Here is a 24099-nt window from a genome sequence, read left to right as displayed (position 1 = left end):
TGTCTACAAATGAAAGTTGAACTCATTTATCTGGTACCTCAATCCATGTTCTCTGGCAGGCATGTAGCATTCAATTTAGACATCTGGTTAAAAGAAAAATTGTATTAGTTTTCACTGAACTTAAAATTGAGCACCCAATACAAAATATCACTGATAGCCTACTGCAAAAACATGAATTTTAGTTTGTACATTGCATAACAAAGTTTATGGTCACTGAGTCCTTTGCCCCACAATGTAATAGGTTTCTTATAACTACATCTCTCCTCCAGGTACTCAAAGCTGGCATCAGTGGTTTACTTATGTGTACAAAAGCCATCAATGTGAGGGTGATTGACCAAAATTCTTAAACATTCTTCACTTTTCTAATTCCAGATGTCTATAAGTAATTCTGGATTTTTTGCTTTATTTATTTTAAAATTTGATGGTTTTTTTAAACCTACATACCTCACAAGGGAAAACATTGAGAACCTTAGCAATATGAAAAAAAAAAAGTTTTTTACACATTTCTCTTCATAATTATGACATACTAATAGTCTTTAGCTTTTGAAAGCTTTGTGCCTTTTGTCTCTCTCTCTCTCTCTCTCTCTCTCTCTCTCTCTCTCTCTCTCTCTCTCTCTCTGTCTCTGTCTGTCTGTTTGTCTCTCTCTGTCTCTCTCTGTCTCTGTCTCTCTCTCTTCTTGGTGAGCCTTTCTTTACTTGAGAGGCATGGTTGTTGCAGTATCAAGGTAGTGAACTCCATTTTTCTGCCTGAATATATCTGCCAGTACATGGAAGAAGTTGGATTTTGTCCCAGGCAATGCTGACCAGGCAGAGATGTTTCCAGGACTAGATGCACCAAATCCACCTTCTTGCTGATGCCAACAACTTCCTTAAATTCAAGCTCATTCTGATAATAACCCAAGAATAGGCCATCTTTTTCACACTGTCTGCACAGATATAAAACCCGCCTAGGTTACAGAGTTCTCAGCTGCAAGTGTATTTAATAAAATTACTGGAATATAATTGTTTTTGACATGCACAATCCTTTTACAGTAGGATATTCTATATTTTCAATTCTTATTGTAACTTGTGTAGAAAATCCTATGAGTCTGGGTGAAAAAGGAGTGAGAAAACATTTTATGGGTTTAGGATTAAGCTCTTTGGTCCTTAGATGTCCTCTACATTGAAATCAAATTATCTCTCTTCCTGGAGGTCTATTTGAATTCAGCTTATGGCAAATCACTGTTAAATTCTCTGTTTGAGTATACTTAGCATACATTAACCCACTCTGTCCCCAATTCCATCCAAATATTATGCAGCTTCTAAAATTACCTCCAATTGTGGTTGCTCATAAGGTCAGGAACCCCAGGGGCAGTCAAAACTTCATTGTCTATTTCTAAGAATAATTCTCAGTAACAGTCTAGTAAACTTTAGACTTGGTTTGGCCGGCATTTGAAAAAAGTAAGTTTCTATCATTTGTTGTTGTTGTTATTGTTGCCTACAGGTGAGGGAATTGCCCTTAAGTTCTGGGGTGGGGTGGGGGGCTCACTTTTGTTGTGTACAAATTGTTTCTATTCATATAAGCATTTTTCCCTCAAGTTGCAGGATAGACTTTATCAGTTCTAAGAAGCCAAGGGGTTAATTGTTTCATTCATATAGCATTAAAAGCTTACAATTGTGTGCAATGTCCCAGAGCACTTGAGTCAGATTAAGGTTGTCCCTGGCCTCTATAGATACCACATCAGTGATCCCAAGATTCCTTTGCAATTGATTATCTGGTGTCAGCATAAAGTGAAAAACCTACCTCCTGTTCTCAGGTATATGGGAACTTCATAAATTACCATTTAGGAACTTCATAAAGATCCTCTCAGCTCTCTTAAGCAATAATAATTTATGTACTATTCAGAAATATTAGAAAACCATGCACTTGAGGCATTGCATCTTTCATATGCACCATTATCAAGGGGATATCTCAAGGTTTCTAATATGTCACAATCTATATCTGTATCCATGGCATTTTCCATCCAGTATCAGAACCTTCATTATTTTCTGGATAGAGATTTCCCATTGAAATAGCCACAGTTTCTCAAATCTAGTTCTATATAATAAGCATTGCTAGATGAAACAGTTCATACTGTGCCAGGCCTGGAGTCAGGAAAATGTGAATTCAATACAACTTCAGACACTTATATTTCTGTGACCTTGGGAAAGTCATTTAACCTCTCTTTGCCTCAGTTTCCTAATCTATAAAATGGAGATAATAATCATATCTACCTCCCAGAATTATTGTGAAATTCAAATGAGAATTTATTAATGATATATTTATCACAGTGCCTGACACATAGTAGGTACTATAGAAATGTTAGCAAGTATTATTAAATGTATTAAACTATTTACCCTTCCTTGTTGACTATCACCATAGGATCACTGATTGCTTAAGAATATGTTGGCTCCAGGTCCATATATCAGAATGGAAGGGATTGTTCTGAGATCATCAGCTTCTGAAGGTGGCATTGTTTCTAGAGCCTATGCAGGATTGCCTTGCTTCTACCAATAGCAATCTCACAATCCCTACAGTAGTTCTTTATCTCACCAGGCAGCCTTTAAACCTTCTCATTAGCTCCTGGTCAGCACTAAGAGATTTAATAAGTAGCTTCCAAGTAGTCCCATTAACATTTACCTCCTTAGGGATGGTAGAAAATGACACTGTTTCAGGCAACTTACATATTGCAGTTACCATTTTTCTAATTCTGTACATAATAGATAGTAACTGACATTATCCTAAACTCCCCATAATTTATCATAAAGCACAATGCATGCCTTTATTATCACAGTCAATGGCTACCCTTCAAATAAAGGGCTATAAGGATCAAGTCTTGCTACTATTATACTTGTTTTCTGATAACTCAACTCTATGGCGGCTAATTGGTCCCAAGGGCCTGTGTGCATTACAATAAACACTTAACAACATCATTCCAGTAAATAATAATGACATTTTTAATGATATGTTAGCATGTAATACTTATTTTTTAAAAACAATTGGTTTGGCCTAGAAAACTTACCATACAATTTTTTTTTCCAATCAATTACAACCTTGGAGGAAAAATATAGGGGAAAATATCTGTAAGAGATTCTTAAAAATATATGCTATAATATTGCAAAGCAATCTGTCCAGTTTTTCTCCTCTGAAACATAGATCCTAATATTATTTCAATGTGTCTCCTCAGTTGACCCTAAATTCCTAGTACAAAGAGATAATAGTGTAATATATAGAATGCTAGCCTTGAAGTCAGAAAAAAAAATAAAACAAAATATAAGTTCAAATCTTATTTAAAATATTTTCTAACAGTATGATTTGTTTTACTAAGTCATGTAACTTTATGAGTCTTAATTTGGTCATCTATGAAATGGGTACCATAATAGATTTTCCACTACATTGGCCTACTTGCTGTACTTTAGACCTTACTTTCTAATATCCTTCTCCTATGATTTTTATAAGATGCCAGCTATCTTAAGATGCATTCCTTTGTTAATTCCACTTCACAGCATCCCTTGCAACCTTCAAAGCTCAGCTCAAGTGCCACTTCTACATGTGGCCTTTCTGGAAAACCATGTGTTAATGCTGCATCTACAATTTATTTTATACAAAATGTGAATCTTGCAGGAGATGTGTTTCCACTGTAGAATTTAAATTAATATTCAATATGCCAAGAATTACATTTTATGAAGTTAATTAATAATGACTTGAAGTAGAAGGAATATAAAGGAAATAGAAGTTTAAAAAAAATCCTAAGTATCGAACAAAATTAAGACCACATGAGGAAAACTCTCCTTGCTCTCACCTCACGCCCCTCCAACAAACGTAATCACAGAGAGAGTGAGAGAAGCAGGGTTACTCAAAATTTATACCCTCCCTACATCAGCATATAATGTGGGAAGGAAAGTGGGATGCTTGGAATTGAAGTTTTAGGATGCACATTCCAATTACACAACCCCCTACCCCATGGTTCCCATAGGAAATGAGCATGTAGAAATCTTCCAGATTAAATGCCTAGTTTCCCCTTGGAATCAGTATACATAACAAATTTCTATCTCTAAAGATCTTTAGCTGGAGGTACATACAATATTGCACTAAGGGGAAATTACAATAATTTGAGGGAAATAAAAGAAATAAAAGAGAAAGAGAATATAACTAATGATTGCTAGGCACATTGACAAAAAGCCAATGGGGGCAGTCCCCTTTGGCATAAGAGTTTACATTCAAAACAAATGCATTCAACCCCCCATAGTTCAATTTCACTACATCCCAAAGTTCATTCTGTATACTTTACTGCAGTGTGAGGTTTCTGCAGCCATCTCCATAGTGCCTTCTTCAAACAGTTCACATTCTGGATTTGGGGAAATAGCAAGTTTCTTATCCTAAAATTACTCTCAAACAAGAAAAATTTTTATAAATTGAGAATTATATGACAATTATACAATCTCCCCTGAGGAGAGTGTTGAAAAACACAGAGATCACCCAGGGATACATGGCTGATTTATGAGGTATGTGAATCAATTGTTAAAAGGAAGTCAAAAACATAAAAAAATGGAAGAAAAGGGAAAAAATAAAAATTAAATAGTATCTAAAAATTCTGAGTAAGCAAGAATAAGCCCATAAGAGATCCTAAGGAATTAGGTCCCAATAAAGTGATTTATGTCCTGCAAGCCTATAGGACCATTGCAGCAATATGCACTTACCCAATCAGCAGCCAGGACTACAGAAAATTGTCATGCTATGAAAGGCAGAAAAGGGACTAGATTTTAGCAGGAAGTGGGAAATATCATCCCCTGGGCTGATTTTATCTTTGCTCTCAGGGAAAGGGGGACCAGGATGGCAGCTACACTGAGGTACTTTGTCTGAATCTAGAAATCCGGCATCTGACATTGTCAAACAAGTGCTTCCTTGAACCCCAAAACAAGTCCTCGTCTTGACACAAATTCTCATCAATCCCACTGGGATTGGTTGGTCTCCTTGACCTTGTGATTCTTGGCATTGTATAATGGCTCTTTTGTGATCCCTTCTCCTGGAATCAGACACAAACATTAATCAAAGTTCTATAATATTTAACAATCAATGGCAGGTTTCCATAGTCTAAAGCTTTTGGGTATGCATTAATATTATAGCTAATGGATATTGTAAATGTATATTAGTGCAAAAAAACCCCATGAATGCTGGCAACATGTAATATAAGAATAAAAATGAGAGGAAAAAGAAAACTCAAATATTCTATTGCACATACAAAGAAAAACATTAATAAACTTTAAAAAATCACAAATATATAGTTCAAAATCAATGACACACTATGTTAGTGAGGCAGAATCAAAATACAAAGATTTCTCACCCAAAAATTAGATCCATTTCCTTTTAACTTGGCCATGATCTACAGTGTGAGTGCAAATGAATTTTATTAAGTAACAGATTTTCAAAAAAGTAGCATAACAGGTAATGCACATTCAAAGAAGTATCCAGATCACCCAAATCACAAAAGCAATAGCAAACAAACCCATTGTAATATAGAATTCACATGAGTTGTTATGTGACATTAAAAAAAAAAAAACCTTTGAAGCTCATGAATATTTTTCACAAGTTCTCCAAATCCAGTCAATCTTTCAACCTTGGCTGAGATATTTTTAACAAAGTCTATTCCTGCCATAATTCTAAAATTTGGCAGAGGAGTCCAGAAAAAAACATAAACCCCTGTATTGCTGATGAAAATCTTTTGGATTTAAAATGTCACCAAGAATCAAGATCATTTTGGTGGAAGGGTAGAGTAAGCTGAAGAATTAGAAATATAAGAGCCATCAAGAAGCCACTAGGCTTAATGGGAAATTCTCCCTCCCAAGAGCCATCTAGAGATACCATGCCCCCTAGGGAAATCTTCCCACCTCCAGGATGAGACTATAGCAGCCTTAAAGGACATGTCTTTATATGTCTCATCCATTATATTTTCATAAATGTGGAGTTGGGGAATCCAAAGTGCTATAGGACTTCACTTCAGCTACTAAATGGACCCTTACCTTGTCTTACAAACAACTCAATGGTAGGCAAATGACCAGTCAGAGGTAGTGGTATTCCTAGATATCCTAAAAAATCACTTATGAAGACCCCTTAAAATCAATTTAAATTTTTAGCTCATTAAATTCTCCAAAGGTTATTGATACATATTATAACATGTTTGATGGAACACATCCATCATCATCTATGTGACAATTAACAAAAGAAAAAAAAAACAAAAGGCTGTTAAGGCAACATGAGACCTCAAAGGATTTAGTGACAAACCAAGAATTCATAAGGTCCTAAGGTTTTTCCATGGAAAAGGGTTTGCACAAGTTATTTATGGACTTTTACAATGGTATTTTCTCCAGTCCAGTCATAGGGTGGTACAAATAAAGACAATGTAATAGCACATATAGCTAATGGCTAAAATACAGTAACTGAAAATGATATGGTGTAACAGAATAGTATAGATTAGATTAATATGTGAACTTAAAAACAAAATTAAATCTTAAAGCAAACAATCAGCAAATACAATATATGTGACAGGTACTGAATTCAAGAATCCTTTTCTCTAATTCCAATAGGTGAATTACAGAGACTTCTTCACTAATTGAAGGGGAACGAACTAAAAGTTAGCAATGGAGTCTGAAAAGCTAAAAATTCACCTCCAGACTCTTTAAGATTCCTTCCCCTCCCCAGCATCATCATCCATCTAGATTCCTTTGGTTACACCTCTGGGATTCCCTGTACTCGCACTGGGCATAATGTGGATAAATTCATATTGGGTGTGTTGCAGAGACTGGGCAGGCCAAAATGGCAAGGTGGTATAGTGAGATAAATCTCCCCCCTGAATCTCAAGAGTACTGTAAAAATGAAGATTTGAATCCAGGACTCCAATCCCCAGGAGTCCTTTCTAGCTCCCAGAATGCCCTCTAATCTCACTGAGATTTCCACCTGGGCGAGGTCAAGAATTTCTATTTAACCTGGCTGTAAAGGCTATTGGGTCTCTTTCCTACTTCCACTTTGGAGCACAGGTGGCTCTCCAACTAGCAGGCAAGATATGAGTGGTCATGAATAGGCTCTTTGGGCCTAGACATGTGCCTTTCTTACTTGTATTTTCTTTATATTTTATTCTTCAATAAACCTCTAAAATTATAATACTCCTTGCAGAGAGAAACTAATTTCTACCTGATTTGGTTTTCCTAAATTCAATCATTACAGTTTGGCTTACCACATTGGAAAAACGAAATACTCTCAATCTTCTGGTTCTTTTCTTTACTGATCTTTAGTTCAGCCTTTCATAGCTACTGCCTAGGAAATTTTTTAAGCCACATTTCTCCAAGATGCTTTTTTAGAAAATCATCTTGATCAGCTCCTGCTGGCAGCCATCCACTTTGGACTTTCTTAATTCAATATCGATCACCTAGTCACAGCCCTTCCAGACTAGCTACTGTTGCCTGTAATCTGGACATGTTTGATTGCTATCACTCATCTTGTCCCAGCCCTGCCCACCCCGGCTGACTGCTCTATTTCTGGCTCCTGCTCCTGGCCTCTCTCCATTCTCACCTAGTGCTCCAGCTCCTGGCCCTGCTTTCCTGTGTTCTAGTCCCGGCCCTGCCCACCCCAGTGGTCTCTCACCCATCTGGCCCAGCCAATCCCAGTCCAGCAGAAACTGACCTCCAACCTAGATGGCTCAATGCCCCAGACCCAGTCCCAGGACCGAGGCTGCTTGTAGCAGACCCAGTTTCTTCAGCATCAAAAACCAGCTGGTAACAAGCGGGTAATTTTCCCTTAGGCTAAGCCTCCACATGGACTGGGGGTATTGGTAGAGGATTGTAGGAGGGGATAGAGAAAAGGAGAAAAAGAAAGACTTTCTGAACAGGAACTTAAGAGCATGGCTATTTTACAAAAATATCTTTTAATTGCATTGATCCTTTTGTTGACTTCACCTGTGTGTTAGGGAAAAAATTCAGCTTGGTACAACCCTTTAGCTAACATTGGGGAGGCAGCTGGTTATCTCAGAGCCAGGCCTAGAGACAGGAGGTCTTTGGTTAAAATCTGGCCTGAGACAGACACTTCCTGGTGGTGTGGCCTTGGACAGATCGCTTAACCCCCATTGCCTAGCCCATATCAATTTGCCTTCTGACAATAGGCATCTAAATGGATAAAAAACCCAAGGAACTTTAAAGAGACTAGAGGTTATATTTTTAAGGAATTTCAGACTCCATTGGTTTATACATATATCTCTGTATTTCTATTGCATTTTACTGTTTGATTTGTTTAAGGTTTAACTTTGTGATTTTAAATTTCTATATTACTGCATTCAATATTGTTCTGTTACACTGGATCATTTTAATGTACTGAGTTTTAACTACTGTTAAATTCTCTTGCTTTTCCCCTATAACCATATTGAACAAATATCATTGTAATTAATCCCATATATGAAAAAACAACTTTTCTATTTTTGACTTTGTAAATTGTCACATAGAGGATAGATGGACTTCATTAGTACTGGTTACAATTGTAGAACAACTTTTGGAAAATTTAATGTGTTAAATATCTCAATTGATTTTAAGGGGTTTTTTTTAACATGATTTTTAGAAAATTTTTTAACAATCTCTGGTCATTTTGTAAGGCTCATTCTAGTAGCTGAAGTGAAATACATTTTATAACCCCTAACCTTCCTGCATTTCTAAATATGTGAATGGAAGTTGGGCAGTTAATCTCAGGGCATTTATCCCTAAAAAGCCTCCAAAATTTTTATTTATACTCTTCAGTTCACTACTTTACTTCCACCAGAATGATATCTAGATTTCTTGATGATGTGCTAAACCCAAAATGAGTTTTACTTTGTAAAAAGTGTTATTTACCAAGGTTGGAAGATTTGCCACATTCGTAAAAACTTGTGACAAGTATCCATTTTAAAATGCCATACAGCAACTTATGTGAAATATGATAGTGTGTTTGTTTGTTATTGTAATTAATTGGGCTATTGAGAATTTTGGGGATATTGATACCACATATTTTTACTACTGCTCAGTTCATTTGCTGTCAATTCATTTGCATTTCTGTCTTTCATAGTGTGGTAACTTTCTGTAGTCCTGGCTCCTGGCTACTGACTGGGTAAATGCATCATTGCTTAGATCATTTTAATTGGGCCCTGATTCAAAGACCTGTTAGAGATTTATTTTTCTTTTACTTAGAATTTTTACATATAAGACTTTGAGAATCTATATTTTCATCCAGTATTTTCTTCTTTATTTGAATTTTTCTGATATCTTTTTAAATTTCTCTTACCAATTGATTCATATACCTCATACCTCAGCCATGCATCCCCAATGATCCTGTATTTTTCAATCACTCACAACATGGGGAAATGTAAAAAATATTATTATTTAAATTGCAAAGTTTAAATTCCTTTTAAGAAGAATTTTAAGTAAAGAAAGATGCTACCTCTCAGAATCAAGAAACTGAACTTTTGGAGAAGACACCATGAAGAAGCCTCCAGACCACAAGCTGCACAAAAATAAACTTGGGTGTGGTTGATTGAACATTTATTTGTATGTATACTTTCATGCCAAATGAGACTGCCCCCTAACTGGCTTTTTGTCAACGCATCCAGCAATTATTGGTTTTGTTCCTTTTTTTTCTCTTATCCTCAAATTATTTTAATCTTTAAATTGATTATGTTTTCATAATCCTTTGGGAAAAAATTTTTTTTTTCCCAAACAATTACACGAGGAAATATAAAAATGGAGATTTGAATCCAGGACTCCAATCCCCAGGAGTCCTTGCTAGTTCCCAGAATGCCCTCTAATCTCACTGAGATTTCCACCTGAGCGAGGTCAAGAATTTCTATTTAACCTGGCTATAAAGGCTACTGGGTCTCTTTCCTACTTCCACCTTGGAGCACACGTGGATCTCCAACTAGCAGGCAAGATGTGAGTGGTTGTGAATAGGCTCTTTGGGCCCAGACATGTGCCTTTCTTACTTGTATTTTCTTTATATTTTAATCTTCAATAAACCTCTAAAAATATAATACTCCTTGCAGAGAGAAACTAGTTTCTACCTGCCTCGGTTTCCTTAAATTCAATCATTACAGTACTCAAGCTATCAACTGCAAGGTATCCAGTCAGTACACCCAGGAACAGTAGCAAGAAAAGACACCTCAAAACTTTGAGCTGTGGGAGCTCAGTTAGGTTCTTTGGGAATGGAAGCTATTTGAGATAGGCAGGAAACTGGGCCATACTTGCACTTCTACTTATTAAATGGATTGCAAATCTAATTCCTGTCTGTAGGTGGCACTACTCTAGTGTGTACTGGCTAGGAGTAAAGTAAAGAGGTTTGGAAAAGTATTTTCCTTCCCCTCCATCCTAGGGGTAAAAACACCAGGAAACATGTGCTACCAAGTGGGAGTGCTGGGAGGTGCTAAGGTGCACCTAGACCCTGGTGCTTTAGACACGTTGGGGTTTAGGAAAGGCCTTAAAGGGAGAGCAAACTTCTAGGAGTAAGATAAGGCTAAACTTCCGCTATTTAGCCCAATAATTAATACCTTCTAATAACAAAACTAAATGAACTGAAATTATTAACTTGATCTAACTCTTCAGGATTCTGGGTTGTGAGATGGTATCTTGTTGAGGGGCAGGGTTGTTTCCCCCAGGTGAAACGAGTCAGGAGGTTTAGAGGCTAATTTTTGCTAAAAACAAAAAAACAAACAAACAAACAGAAACATACCTGGCTTACCAGGTCGTAGCAAGCAATGGCTCTCCAGCTGCTTTCAGTTTAAGAGGAGAGAATGGGATTAGATCTCACCCTTTGGCTTCCAAACAACTCTTAGTCAGGAAATCAGCAGTGGGAGACAGTAGTAGAAAGTGAAAGGAGGTAGCTTCGGGCTCTGCAAGGACCCCCAGGTAGTTAGGGAGGGAAGCAAAAGCAGCAGGCAGCAGCAGCATAAGTACCAGGACTGGTAGCTACAAGTGGCAGCAGCAACAGCAGTAGCCACTGGAGTTCCCTGGATGGGGGGCAGGAAGGTCATGGCAGGAGGGAAACAGGGTTATTTTCAAACTAATCTACTCACTTAGTAAGGGTTCTAAATTCCAGACTTCTGGTCACCATAAATGTAGAATTTAAATTAATATTCCACACTCCAAGAATTATATTTTATAAAGTTTATTAATAATCACATGAAATAGAAGAAATAAAAAGGAAATAGAAGGAAAAAACCCTAATTATCTAACAAAATTAAGACCGTGTGATAAAAACTCTCCTGGCTCTCATCTCACACCCCCTCTACCAAATGACATCACATAGAGAGTGAGAAAGGTGGGGTTACAAAATATTTATATCCTTCCTTTGTCAGCACATAATGTGTGAAAGAAAGTGGGATATTGGAAGTTGAAGTTTTAGGGTTCACATTCCAATTACACACATAATAGATTGAATGTTGTTTAAAGGAAGGTATTTTATGGCGGTATTTTTTCTATTTCCAGTCTTTGGCACATGCTAAGTGATGTGGATTGATTATCTCGCTGTGAGATTTAAATGAGATAGTATATATGAAGGGCTTTACAAATTTTAAGGTAAACTCTCAAGTCTGGGCATTTTCGTTGGCTATCTCCCCTCCTGGAACAATTTCGCTCCTCACTTCTTTCTCTTGGCTTCTCTGGCTTCCTTTGAGTCTCAGCTAAAATCTCACCTACTCTTCTTAGATCTCTGAAAGCAAACATGTTTCCATGAGGAATCTCCATGTTCCAACATTTTCCTTACACTTCTTCTCTGAAAAGCACCTTTTGTCAAGAATCTGATAACATAGATACATTACATACTACCCATCCAGGCTTCAAAGCATGTGGTGATGAAGATGACAAAAATGACAAAAACATTTGTATAGTGTCTAGTATGTACCAGGAACTGTGCTAAGCACCATTTCTCGGTGAACAGTGCTGTCAGTGAGGTTTTCTACATCAATGATATAATAGGAAATAAAAACTCTACATAAGTATCCCTGTGAGAGACATATTGAGTTAGAAAACAACACATTGACATTATCTATATTTTATTGTATTTTAAAAGATGTTTCTAAGTTATATTTTAGTATGTTTCTGGCCATACTACAGAGTATTGAGGGTCACACGTAGTATGATGGACACATATTTGCCACCTCTGCTCTTCATACTTCCATCTCAGAGGGTTATTTAGATAATAAGTAATTGTTGTGAATATACTTTCAAAACTATAAACAATAATAACAATTAGCTAATTACTGGCTATTATTGATGAAAGAGTTATTAAAATAGTATCAGCATTAGATTAGCTAGAGATATCAATCTAGGAGTAATAGTATAGAGGAAAACAAAATAAGGCAAAGATGATGATGAGGCAGAAGATGGTATAAAAGGCTGCTGCCTGGTTCCAAACTCATGTTCTAATTGTGAATAAGTAAGTGACTTTATATACAGTCTATGGAGGAAAAATACGACCAGAAGCAAAGCCAAGGATGATGTTATCCTTGCAAAACTGTAGCAATAGCAAGTATTCTGGTGGCTGCACATTCATCAAGCTTTTGGAATTGACCCAGAAGCAAACAATGAATATCGAAAATGTAAGCAAGGGAGAATGATTTTATTTTAACCTGGGTGAGAATAACCTACTGTTGTACCTGGTAGGATAGCCAACATTATCTCTCAGAAAACCAATCTTTGTTACCTTAAGAAATAAGCCATTCTGCATTTTCTTCATCTCATAGGATAGATGTTTTCCTTTGGGTACCAAAATCCTACTTTCAAAATTGCTTTATTCTAGAAGGGGTAAACCAAATGTCTTTGCCTAGACAATTGTAGTTGAATTAAATGGGTTCAGCAGGCAAGATTATTAGGGCCAGAAACAAAACCAAAGGAAGCACTATTTGTTGGGTTGCCATTAAGTCATCTCAAGAACTGAACCTTTCTTTAGGATCTATTTTCTTTTATTTATAATGAAATCCAAGAACAAAGACATATTCTTCTTCATCAGAGTTCCCCTTTGTTTAAAATAAAATTATTTTAAACCTGATTGTGCCTATAAAGAAGTACAAAAGCAAAAAGATCCAAGGATATGAAAAAAGATTACACTGATTCCTGTAAAACCTAAATAAAGGTAAGAAATATCAACATTTTATTAAAACTAACTGAAAATATTTTAGCAAGTAAAGTGTCAAACATGAGCAATAAGATATCAATATAGACATTTAAAAAATAAAATAGCTTAAACAACAATCTAATATGCATATCCTTCAACTATATATAATATAATGCCAAGGATAGAGATCTTAAATGAAAAATATTTAGTTCAAAATCTTATAAAATTTTTAAACCCTAGTATTGTTACCATATTATTATTATTTTTGGAATTCTGCACATGACCACATAGAAGCACATTTAAATATAAAGCCACTTAAATTTTTCTTTGGATAATATTTGCTTTTCTACAGGAAATACATATAATCATTGTAAAGATCACACTGTTGGCATATTTTTATCTTAGTAATGAGGACTTCCAAATTGTCTTCTCAGTATATATATAAAAGTATGTGCATACATGCAAGTGAGTTTACTTTTTTTTTATATTGACATCAATAGCAGTAGACATACTTAATGGATACAGAGAGAAGAGCAAAAATCTGGAAGAATTTCTGGTACACTGAGAAGATTCTATTGTGTAAAAAGAAAACAATTATGTAAAATCAATATATTCCTAACATTTTTATAATCCCCAAGATAATAAAAGAAGGCTTTTTTAGAGTTATAAGAAGAAAAATGAAGTTTGCTCTAATATTAATTAGTCAATTGAATTCAATTACACATTAATTAAGAACCTGCTATAGTCAAGACACTGTTAAAACACTGCACATACAAAAACAGATTCTACCCTCAAGGTTAGTATATTCGGGAGTAGATACAGAGGTGCAACATTTTTACAAATAAACAAATACAATATAATTAGAGAATAAGGAAAGTATTAACATTGATAGGGAGGAGGAAAGATTTTCCATCAAGATTTACAAAGCACTAAACATACTGATCTCATTTGAAACAACTCAGTAAAGAATGTGCTACAGCTATTTTTATCTTCATTTTATCGATGAAACCACCCAAGTTTAGAGAATTAGGTAATCTATTTATAGTCATACCATATGTAAATGTAGGAGGCAGGATTTGAATACAGAATTTTCACGAGATTTTACGTGCAAAATTCATTCTGCCACACCACATTTCTTTCTACTAGAACTCCCCAGTTCATAATTTTTAATTGCTCTCTCTCTCTGTCTGTCTGTCTCTCTTTCCAACAAGAAGAATGATCTTCAAATTGAAACTGGTAAAATTTCTGTTTATATTTGTAACTTACCAGAAATGAAGTGAAGTGCTTATGGAGATAATGAGTTTCCTGTTTCTCAAAGTATTGTAGCACAATATGGATGACCACAGAATCTGTACAAAGGGCCCTCATTAAGCATACAATGTAAACTGTCCCCTGCTCCCAAAGAATCCCCACCATGCCAATAAACGGCTATGCAGTCTTTGTTTGAAGACACCTATTGAAGATAGAGATGCTACTTCCCAAGGCAGTTGGTTTCACTTTAGATAGCTCTATTTATTGGGAATATTTTCTACATAGCAAACAATATTCATCTCTTTTCTACTTGAAGTCTTAGAATCTTAGCTTTACCTGATGGGAACAAAAAGATTAAATGAATCATTTTCCTTTTAAATTATCCTCAAGTACTTGATGTCAGCTTTCTTATTTCTCTTGGACTTTGTCTTTTCCATAATAAAATTTCCAATTCTGTCAATTAATCCATAGATGACATGTGAGCAAGACCCTTTACCATTTTGGTTACCCTTCTTTGAGTCTTCTCTAGTTTCTTTTCATTTCTACTAAAAAAATAAATGCAGTACTTTAGATATGGCCTGATCAGGAATGTGATATGATGTGCCATATCATATTCCTGATTTCTATCATTCTTATTTTCTACCAAAATTAAGATAAATTTTAAAACTGATTCTTATTGAGATTATTTTCACCTAAACTACATAAAGGGATTTTTAGAGAAATTGCTGTTTAACCTTACATTTTGCACTTGTAAATTGTAATTCATTTTTGAACACAAAAGAAAGACTAGATTTGTTTCTATTGAATTTATTACTTTGTTTGGTTTTCCAGAGTATTTCAGTCTTTTTGGATCTAAAAATGGTTTCTTCTAAATTTTTCCATGTGGAAATTTAATATGAATGTTATCTATAGCTTTATCCAAGTCATTGACAAATCTAGCATAGACCTTATAAAAAGTTTCCTTAGCAAGAAATAGTAAATCAAAAGAGTGAGGACAGACTCTAGGAGAGCAGTGATAGAATGAGCATGGTTGAACTGAGTATTTCCTCAAAATGGAGGTTCTGGAAGGAACCAACTAATTGAAGGAAGATGGCATAAGGGTAGAGAAACTTCCAGGGTGAGAATATCACAGGGAAAGGGACTTCTTCCAGAATGAGAAGCCTAGTGAGCTTGGTAAAGGAGTCTAGAGAAACACAATTGCTTTCTAGAGAGGAGTAGAGGAGTAAATGTATTAGATGAACAAATTGGGACTCAAATAGATGTTAAATTGGGATTATAGAACAAAATTTATCAGATGAAATTCATAGAGGTAAAGTTAAGTTATTCAAAAGTCATATTCCATAGTATATTAACAATGTATTATATTTTTTATAATAATGGCATTAGTGATAACCACAATATTGACCCTCCACTATGTTTTAGCCATTTCCTCAAGATTAGCACTGATATTTTCCCTTGCTCTATTTCTTTTGGGATGGAAACTACAACTTTTCCCAAGTGTGTGTGTGATTTTTTTGAGAAAACTTACTTTTTGTATTTATTTTTAAAAGAAATTGAATAGTATATATAGTATGAAGAAAATTTACTTTATAGCAGTTTATTAGAAAAAGGCAAATTCTTTAGCTGACTACAAATTCATTTTTTTTCAAATGTCACAAGCCAAAAAAAGCTCATCTAATTGTAGAACTGAAATATCATATTGTGAGAAAGTTTTACCATGGCCCCATTAAATTTCAGTTCAATATTCTTATTTGAGTCCTTACCCAAAGGAATATCATTTCATTTAGGTTAAAAACAAAACAAAACAAAACCCTGAACATCACTTAGACTTGATACTGTAATATAATAATATATTTTAACTAGATTATTTAATCTCAAACATTCGATTAAGATGTTCAAAGGAATTGATGAAAAAAACATGTGGCCATCATTTTAGAAGTCAAAAACAGATTATTTTCCCTCATGCAGGTCATATTCAATTAAAGGATACAACATGCAGAAAGGGGAAAATATTGTAATACAACATTCATAAAGGATAAATAGAATGCAATCTCAGATGAAAGACTCAGTTACAGGGGAGGAAAGGGGACACTGAATAAATATTTTCCCTCCTCACTTTATCCTTCATCATAACCCTAACCCTAAATATTTTAACTAGTGGAAAATATGGAGAGTCACACAACTGCCCAAGGTTTTTCCAGTAGCAGTTATTATAGCCACAAAAAACATTGTTTGTTTTCTCTTTTAGTTTCCCCATTTATAAGAGATGAAAAGTATACCTCCTACTTCTCTTATGCACAGAACTAAATTATCTTATAATTGCTCTGGGTACTATGAGTTTTCCAGCCTCAGAAAATTTCAGGGTAACATTTGCTTATGTTACTCCATAGCATAAGTTTGCACCATGACTAATACCCATCTCTTTCAATCAGAATAAGGTAAAAACAATAACAATTGTTATTGAGATATTTCAGTCATGTCCAACTCTTCATGAACCTATATGGGTTTTTATGTTATTTTATTTTATTTTTTTTGAAAAGATATTGGAGTGGTTTTCCATTTCATTTTCCAAGTGATTTCATAGATGAAAAAAAAAATTATGACAAACAGGAGTTAAGTGTCTTTCTCCAGGTCATATATCTTCTTGTCAGCAACCAGATTTGAACTTAGATCTTAATGACTCCAGGCACCTCTATTTACTGTGAACTTATTTTATTGAAGATATCATTGAATACAAATATATATTTTGATGCATTTTATCTGTTTCAGAGTAAAATACTATAGAAGAAGACAAAAATGTAAAAATAAGAGGTGTGGCAAAAGTAATATTCCACTTGCAAAGGTAAGAAAAAATGGCCTAAACGAAATGCTTTTTAGGATATCTTATGGTTGGGTCTTCACCCTTGTCTAGTTGTTAAATCATAAGGTCTGCCCCAATATACTGCTAAGTACCACAGAAATCAGGGTTCTATGAAAAATAAATTACTCTTAAAGACAAAGACAAAATGAATGCAAAAAAGATTTGTGAAGGAAGCTTCATGATTTATTTTTATTTTTGTTTTTGTGTCATTCTGAGGATCAAAACAAAGGAAGCAAGAATTATGAAACAATTTATTCAAACATTTTGGAAGCATTGATCCTTCTCTCTTGCAAAATGACTTAAAAGGATATGGAGGTATTTTACTGGCTTGTTTCACTGAACTAGAGAAGGAAATTGATTCCTTGTTAGTTTTATACAGTATACCTTGTTGTCATTCTATCATGTCTGACATTTCATAAGTAGTGGATTAAGGAATAGAGGCATTAAGTGATCCAGGATCATACAGCTAGTGAAGGTCAAGGCCAGATTTCAACTCAGGTCTTCCTGACTCCAGACCACATGCCTTATCCACTTAACAACATGTCAAAGTATGCCTACCTGTATGTAAATCAATATTTGTGCTAGTCTTTCCACTTTGGATATTTGTTTTAAAGAGGAGATAGTTTGATAAAATAATCTTCTTTCTTGGGCACAGATATGTATGGGTATATATGTATGTATGAGCATGGGTAAACTATGCTATTATTAGATAAATTAAATGATAGATTTTTTCAATACTCATAATTCCAAGCTTAAAATAAATTACTTTTGAGGCTATGATTTTCTTTATTTTAAATTAAAAAAAGATTTGGCATTTAAAATGAATTTATCCACCTTTTATTATTAATGAATAGAATCTAGGAATGTGGTTAATTCTTATTATTTCAATGGCTTTTATAATTGACTCTTTTATAAGAAAATCATGGATTGTAATGAGATCTAATAGATGTGATTGTAAAAATCTCTGAAATATGAAGCTCTGGCTGAAGAATTGACTAGTTTACCTTAATTTTTCCTCCAAATATTTTTAAAGCAATATGTGATATTTCTGCTTACAAAACAACAACAACAACAACAACAAACAAACAAAATATAATCCTAGCAAGATTTCTTTCACAGTTGGCTGTTAAGTTATTGCAAAACATTTTAAATGACTTACAATATATTTTTTTCTCTTTGTTATTCTGAATTTGAAAATCCTTACAAATACTAATAGATCTATGTGGAAATAACATCACAAAAAGGATTGTGTAGGTAATAGCAAATCTGTTTAATGTAATTTGTTTTCATTAATGTGTATAAGCAATTCAACATCTTTTTTTTCAAAGTTGTACTGCTTGTCTCCCTCAGAACTTTATTTCATTAAGTGTATTTTTTAAATGACTCATTGGCCCCTTTTAGTTTTAACAACACTATTACTTCTCCTTATCCCCTCCTAAACTTAACCAAAAATTACATAAAAAAAGACCTCACCCTCTCTAGAAAAAAATAAAAGCCAGATCAAATATCATGCCATTGTTGGGTAAAACTAATCTATAAACTGGTCATGTTCAAAAATACTTTTCTCATTATGAACCTCTAGTCCATCAAATTTGTTCAAGAGTTGGGAAGACTGCTTCATATTTAATCCTGTGGAGTTGTTTGGTCATTGTATTGATAAGATCAGTTCTTAAGTTTTTCAGACAAGAAAGATAAATAGATTTTTGTAATACGTTAATTATAACTTTTCTGATGATCTTATTCTCATCACTCTGTACTATATCATATAATTTTTCCATATTTCTCCACATCAATTTTCATTTGCACATCATAATTTATGCAGACATTCTCTTATTAATGGTCCACTCTGAAAGGATATATCATTTGTTACCTGAAAAACTCAAGAATTTTTGAAACTTCCTTTTCCTTGAATTATACTAAAACTTGTTCAAATAGAAATGAAGTTAACTGATTGGTTTCTATGTTCTCTCAACTGTTACTATAAAATACACTATTTATAGTATAAATAAAGAAGGGATGAAGACACAAAGATGTGATCTGTTAAGAAACTAGTTATAAATAATTAAGTTCAATAAATTCCACTAAAAGGCTAAATTTTTAAGTCGATAATGACTCAAATTGAGTGAAATATTTGAGAAAAGAAAGAAAAATCCATATTATGCACTCTAAAGGATACTTAATATTTAATATTTCATATATCCACTAGTGATTTTCAAGAGTGAGAAAGCCAAAAAAGAAATTTCAATTTAAGTTCATAGGAGACAAACACTTCCACTGATTTTTGTTGATCTTTGCCTCAATATAAAGCATGACTAAAAATTGAATTGTTTCACATTTAATCATAATCACTATTTTATTTCATTGACAAGTCCACCCACAGTCTACATATTGTAATACTGTGTGACATTTTACAGTCTTCATTTTATGATAACAATTTGTGATACCTGTTAGATTTCAATATGACAAGCTCTGTTGTAGTCTCTGAAGATTCAAAGACAAAAATTTAAAATTCTATAAACTCAGAGCTAATATTCTACAAGATTGAAACAAATCTCCTCACATAATAAAAATAGCAAATATCTGCATTCAAAGTAAATCAAAAGCAATTTCAGATTATTTTAAAATCCATGATTTGTTTTTTTTTTTTTTTGTGATTTTTGGTGTTTTGGATTCCATCTCAGTAAACGTAGTTGGTTCAGTCAGGATAGAAGTCTACTGTTGGATTTAAAGAAGCTGATTTGTCATTTTAAACCACCAAATCAACAAAGAAGCAAGACATCAGTCATTGTAGCAGAATGTCTTCTCATAATGATACTGTAAGACTGCACATTTTGAAATACTATTTCAAGAGAATCAAAGATGTAGCCGAAAAAAACATCAACAACTAATAGATAGAAATATGGTCAGGGTAAATAGACCATTGTGTTTTATCAATATAAACTGAGACTTAATATAATTTGCATAAGACTTTCTTCATTTATGATGAATTTCTTTAACCTTTGTGCAGATTTAGGGAAAGAAATCTCAGAAATTTAGAAAATGAGAAATACAAGTTCTTTAGTGCTCTGGTTTTAGGGAGAATAAACACTATTTCAAATTCTCTTCAGGGAGAAGTCTATGGAGGAAGAGGAAGATACAAAGAAGAAGCTAACATGTAGCTGTGTAAGTGACTGAAATGTATTCCTATTCCTAGATCAATATTATAAGAGATTTATGGGGGAATTTTCTCTGTGTGAAATCCCACATATCACCTAAATTTCTCCTTCCCTTCTTTTCTTTCTCCCTCCCATCTTCAGTTGCCCTACTTTGAGTCTTTTCTAGTTTCTTTTCATTATTACTCATAAATCAGTTCAGTACTTTAGATATGGTCTGATCAGGAATGTGATATGATGTGCCATATCATATTTCTGATTTCCATTGGTCTTATGTTCTACTAAAATTAAGAGAATTTAAAAAATAAACAATTGATTCTTATCTAACTTATTTTAATCTAAACTACCTTGAGAAAACTCTTTTACTATATGTGTGATATACATTCTCTTTTTTTTTTCCTAATTTACTATCAAATAGGATAAGTGGATTTCTTTGCTATTTACATTGTGTATTCATTATATACCTAGTATTTGGTCGGGAATCAAGCCTTGTATATCAAACTTAGAGTCCTCATTTCACCATTGAGAAACAGTGACCAGAAGTTTAGCTTAAAAATAAAAAATTATGTCCTGTAAAATAACAATTTTTTTAACTTTTTAAACATTAATTTATTTGTTCATTTTCAAACATTATTCCTTGGAAACAAAGATCATTTTCTTTTCCTTCCACCCTCCTACCACCCCTCCCATAACCAACACAGATTCCACTGGGTATCACACGTGTCCTTGATTTGAACGCATTTCCATGTTGTTGGTCTTTGCATTAGAGTGTTCATTTAGCATCTCTCCTCAGTCATGTCCCCTTAACCCCTGTAGTACAGCAGTTGCTTTTCCTCCCACAATTTGTCCTCTGCTTGTGGATGGTGTTTTTTCTCCTAGGTCCCTGCAGATTGTTCAGGGACATTGCATTGACACTAATGGAGAAGTCCATTATGTTCGATTGCACCACAGTGTATCAGACTCTGTGTACAATGTTTTCCTGGTTCTGTTCGTTTTGCTTTGCATCACTTCCTGGAGGTTGTTCCAGTCTCCATGGAATTCCTCCACTTATTCCTCTTAGCACAATAGTATTCCATCACCAACATATACCACAATTTGTTAAGTCATTCCCCAATTGAAGGGTATCCCCTCATTTTCCAATTTTTGGCCACCACAAAGAGCACAGATATGAATATTCTTGTACAGGTCTTTTTCCTTATTAACTCTTTGGGGTACAAACCCAACAGTGCTATGGCTGGATCAAAGGGCAGACAGTATTTTATCACCCTTTGGGCATAGTTCCAAATTGCCCTCCAGAATGGTTGGATCAATTCACAACACCACCAGCAATGAATTAATGTCCCTACTTTGCCACATCCCCTCCAGCATTCATTACTTTCCTTTGCTGTCATGTTAGCCAATCTGCTCGGTGTGAGGTGATACCTCAGAGTTGTTTTGATTTGCATCTCTCTGATTATCAGAGATATAGAACACTTTTTCATGTGCTTATTAATAGTTTTGATTTCTTTGGCTGAAAACTGCCTATTTATGTCTCTTGCCCATTTACCAATTGGAGAATGACTTGATTTTTGTACAATTATTAAGCTCTTTATAAATTTGAGTAATTAGACTTTTGTCAGAGGTTTTTGTTATGAAAATTGTTTCCCAATTTCTTGCTTCACTTCTCATTTTAGTTACATTGGTTTTGTTTGTAGAAAAACTTTTTAATTTGATGTAATCAAAATTGTTTATTTTACATTTTGTGACTTTCTATGTCTTGCTTGGTTTTAAAGTCTTTCCCTTCCCATAGGTCTGACATGTATACTATTCTGTGTTCACCTAATTTACATATTGTTTCCTTCTTTATGTTCAAGTCAAACCCATTCTGAGTTTATCTTGGTGTAGGGTGTGAGGTGTTGATCCAAACCTAATCTCTCCCACACTGTCTTCCAGTTTTCCCAGCAGTTTTTGTCAAATAGTGGGTTTTTGTCCCAGAAGCTAGAGGCTTGGGTTTGTCATATACTGTCTTGCTGGGATCATTTAACCCATTTATTCCACTGATCTTCCTTTCTGTCCCTTAACCAGTACCAAATTGTTTTGATGATCACTGTTTTATAATAGTTTGAGATCTGGGACTGCAAGGACACCTTCCTTTGTATTTTTTTTTCATTATTTCCCTGGCTATCCTAGATCCTTTGTTTTTCCAAATGAACTTTTTTATGGTTTTTTTCTAATTCAGTAAAAAAAATTTTTTGAAGTTCAATGGGTATAGCACTAAATAGATAAACAAGTTTGGGTAGGATGGTCATTTTTTTTTTATTGGCTCATCCTACCCATGAACAGTTAATGTTTTTCCAATTGCTCAAGTCTAGTTTTAGTTGTGTGGAGAGTGTTTTGTAGTTGTGTTAGTATAGTCCCTGTATTTGTCTCAGGAGATAGATTCCTATGTATTTTATTTTGTCTAAGGTGATTTTGAATGGGATTTCTCTTTCTAGTTCTTGTTGCTGAGCTGTGTTGAAAATATATAGAAATGCTGAAGAGTTATGTGGGTTTATTTTGTATCCTGCTACTTTGCTAAATTTGTTGATTATTTCGATTAGCTTTTTGGTTGATTTTCTAGGATTCTTTAAGTAGACCATCATGTCATCTGCAAACAGAGATAACTTGGTCTCCTCCTTGCCTATTTTAATGCCTTCGATTTCTTTATCTTCTCTAATTGCTACTGCTAGTGTTTCTAGTACAATGCCAAATAATAGAGGTGAAAATGGGCATCCTGGTTTCACTCCTGATCTTATTGGGAATGCATCTGGTTTATCCCCATTGCAGATGATGTTAGCTGATGCTTTTAGATATACACTGTTTATTATTTTTAGGAATGACCCTTCTATTCCTATGCTTTCTAGTGTTTTTAATAGGAATGGGTGTTGTATTTCATTAAAGGCTTTTTCTGCATCTATTGAGATAATCATATTATTTTTGTTGGTTTTCTTGTTGATATGGTCAATTATGTGGATGTTTTTTCTAATATTGAACCAGATTTGAATTCCTAGTATAAATCCTACTTGATCATAGTGAATGACCCTCCTGATCACTTGCTGGAGTCTTTTTGCTAGTATCCTATTTAAGATTTTTGCATCTATACTCATTAGGGAGATTGGTCTATAATTTTCTTTCTCTGTTTTTGACCTGCCTGGCTTTAGGTTCAGTACCATTTTTGTGTCATAAAAAAGAATTTGGTAAAACTCCCTCTTTGCTTATTATGTCGAAGAGTTTGTATAGAATTGGGATTAACTGTTCTTTGAATGTTTGGTAGAATTCACTTGTAAATCCATCAGGCCCTGGGGATTTTTTCTTAGGGAGTTGTTTGATGGCCTTTTGTATTTCTTTTTCTGATATTGGGTTATTTAAGAATTCTATTTCTTCTTCTGTTACTCTAGATAGTTTATATTTTTTGTAAATATTCATCCATGTTGCCTAGATTGGTATATTTATTGCCATATAATTGGGCAAAGTAGTTTTTAATGATTGTCTTAATTTCCTCTTCTTTGGAGGTGAAGTCCCCCCTTTTATCTTTGATGTTGTTAATTTGCTTTTCTTCTTTCCTTTTTTTAATTACATTGACCAGTTCTTTATCTATTTGGTTTATTTTCTCAAAATACCAGCTTCTAGTTTGATTTATTAGTTCAATAGTTCTATCACTTTTGATTTCATTAATTTCTCCC

Source organism: Monodelphis domestica, chromosome 3 (genome assembly GCF_027887165.1).
Source record: "Monodelphis domestica isolate mMonDom1 chromosome 3, mMonDom1.pri, whole genome shotgun sequence".
In the NCBI taxonomy this organism is placed as follows: domain Eukaryota; kingdom Metazoa; phylum Chordata; class Mammalia; order Didelphimorphia; family Didelphidae; genus Monodelphis; species Monodelphis domestica.
This window is presented reverse-complemented; position numbering follows the sequence as displayed.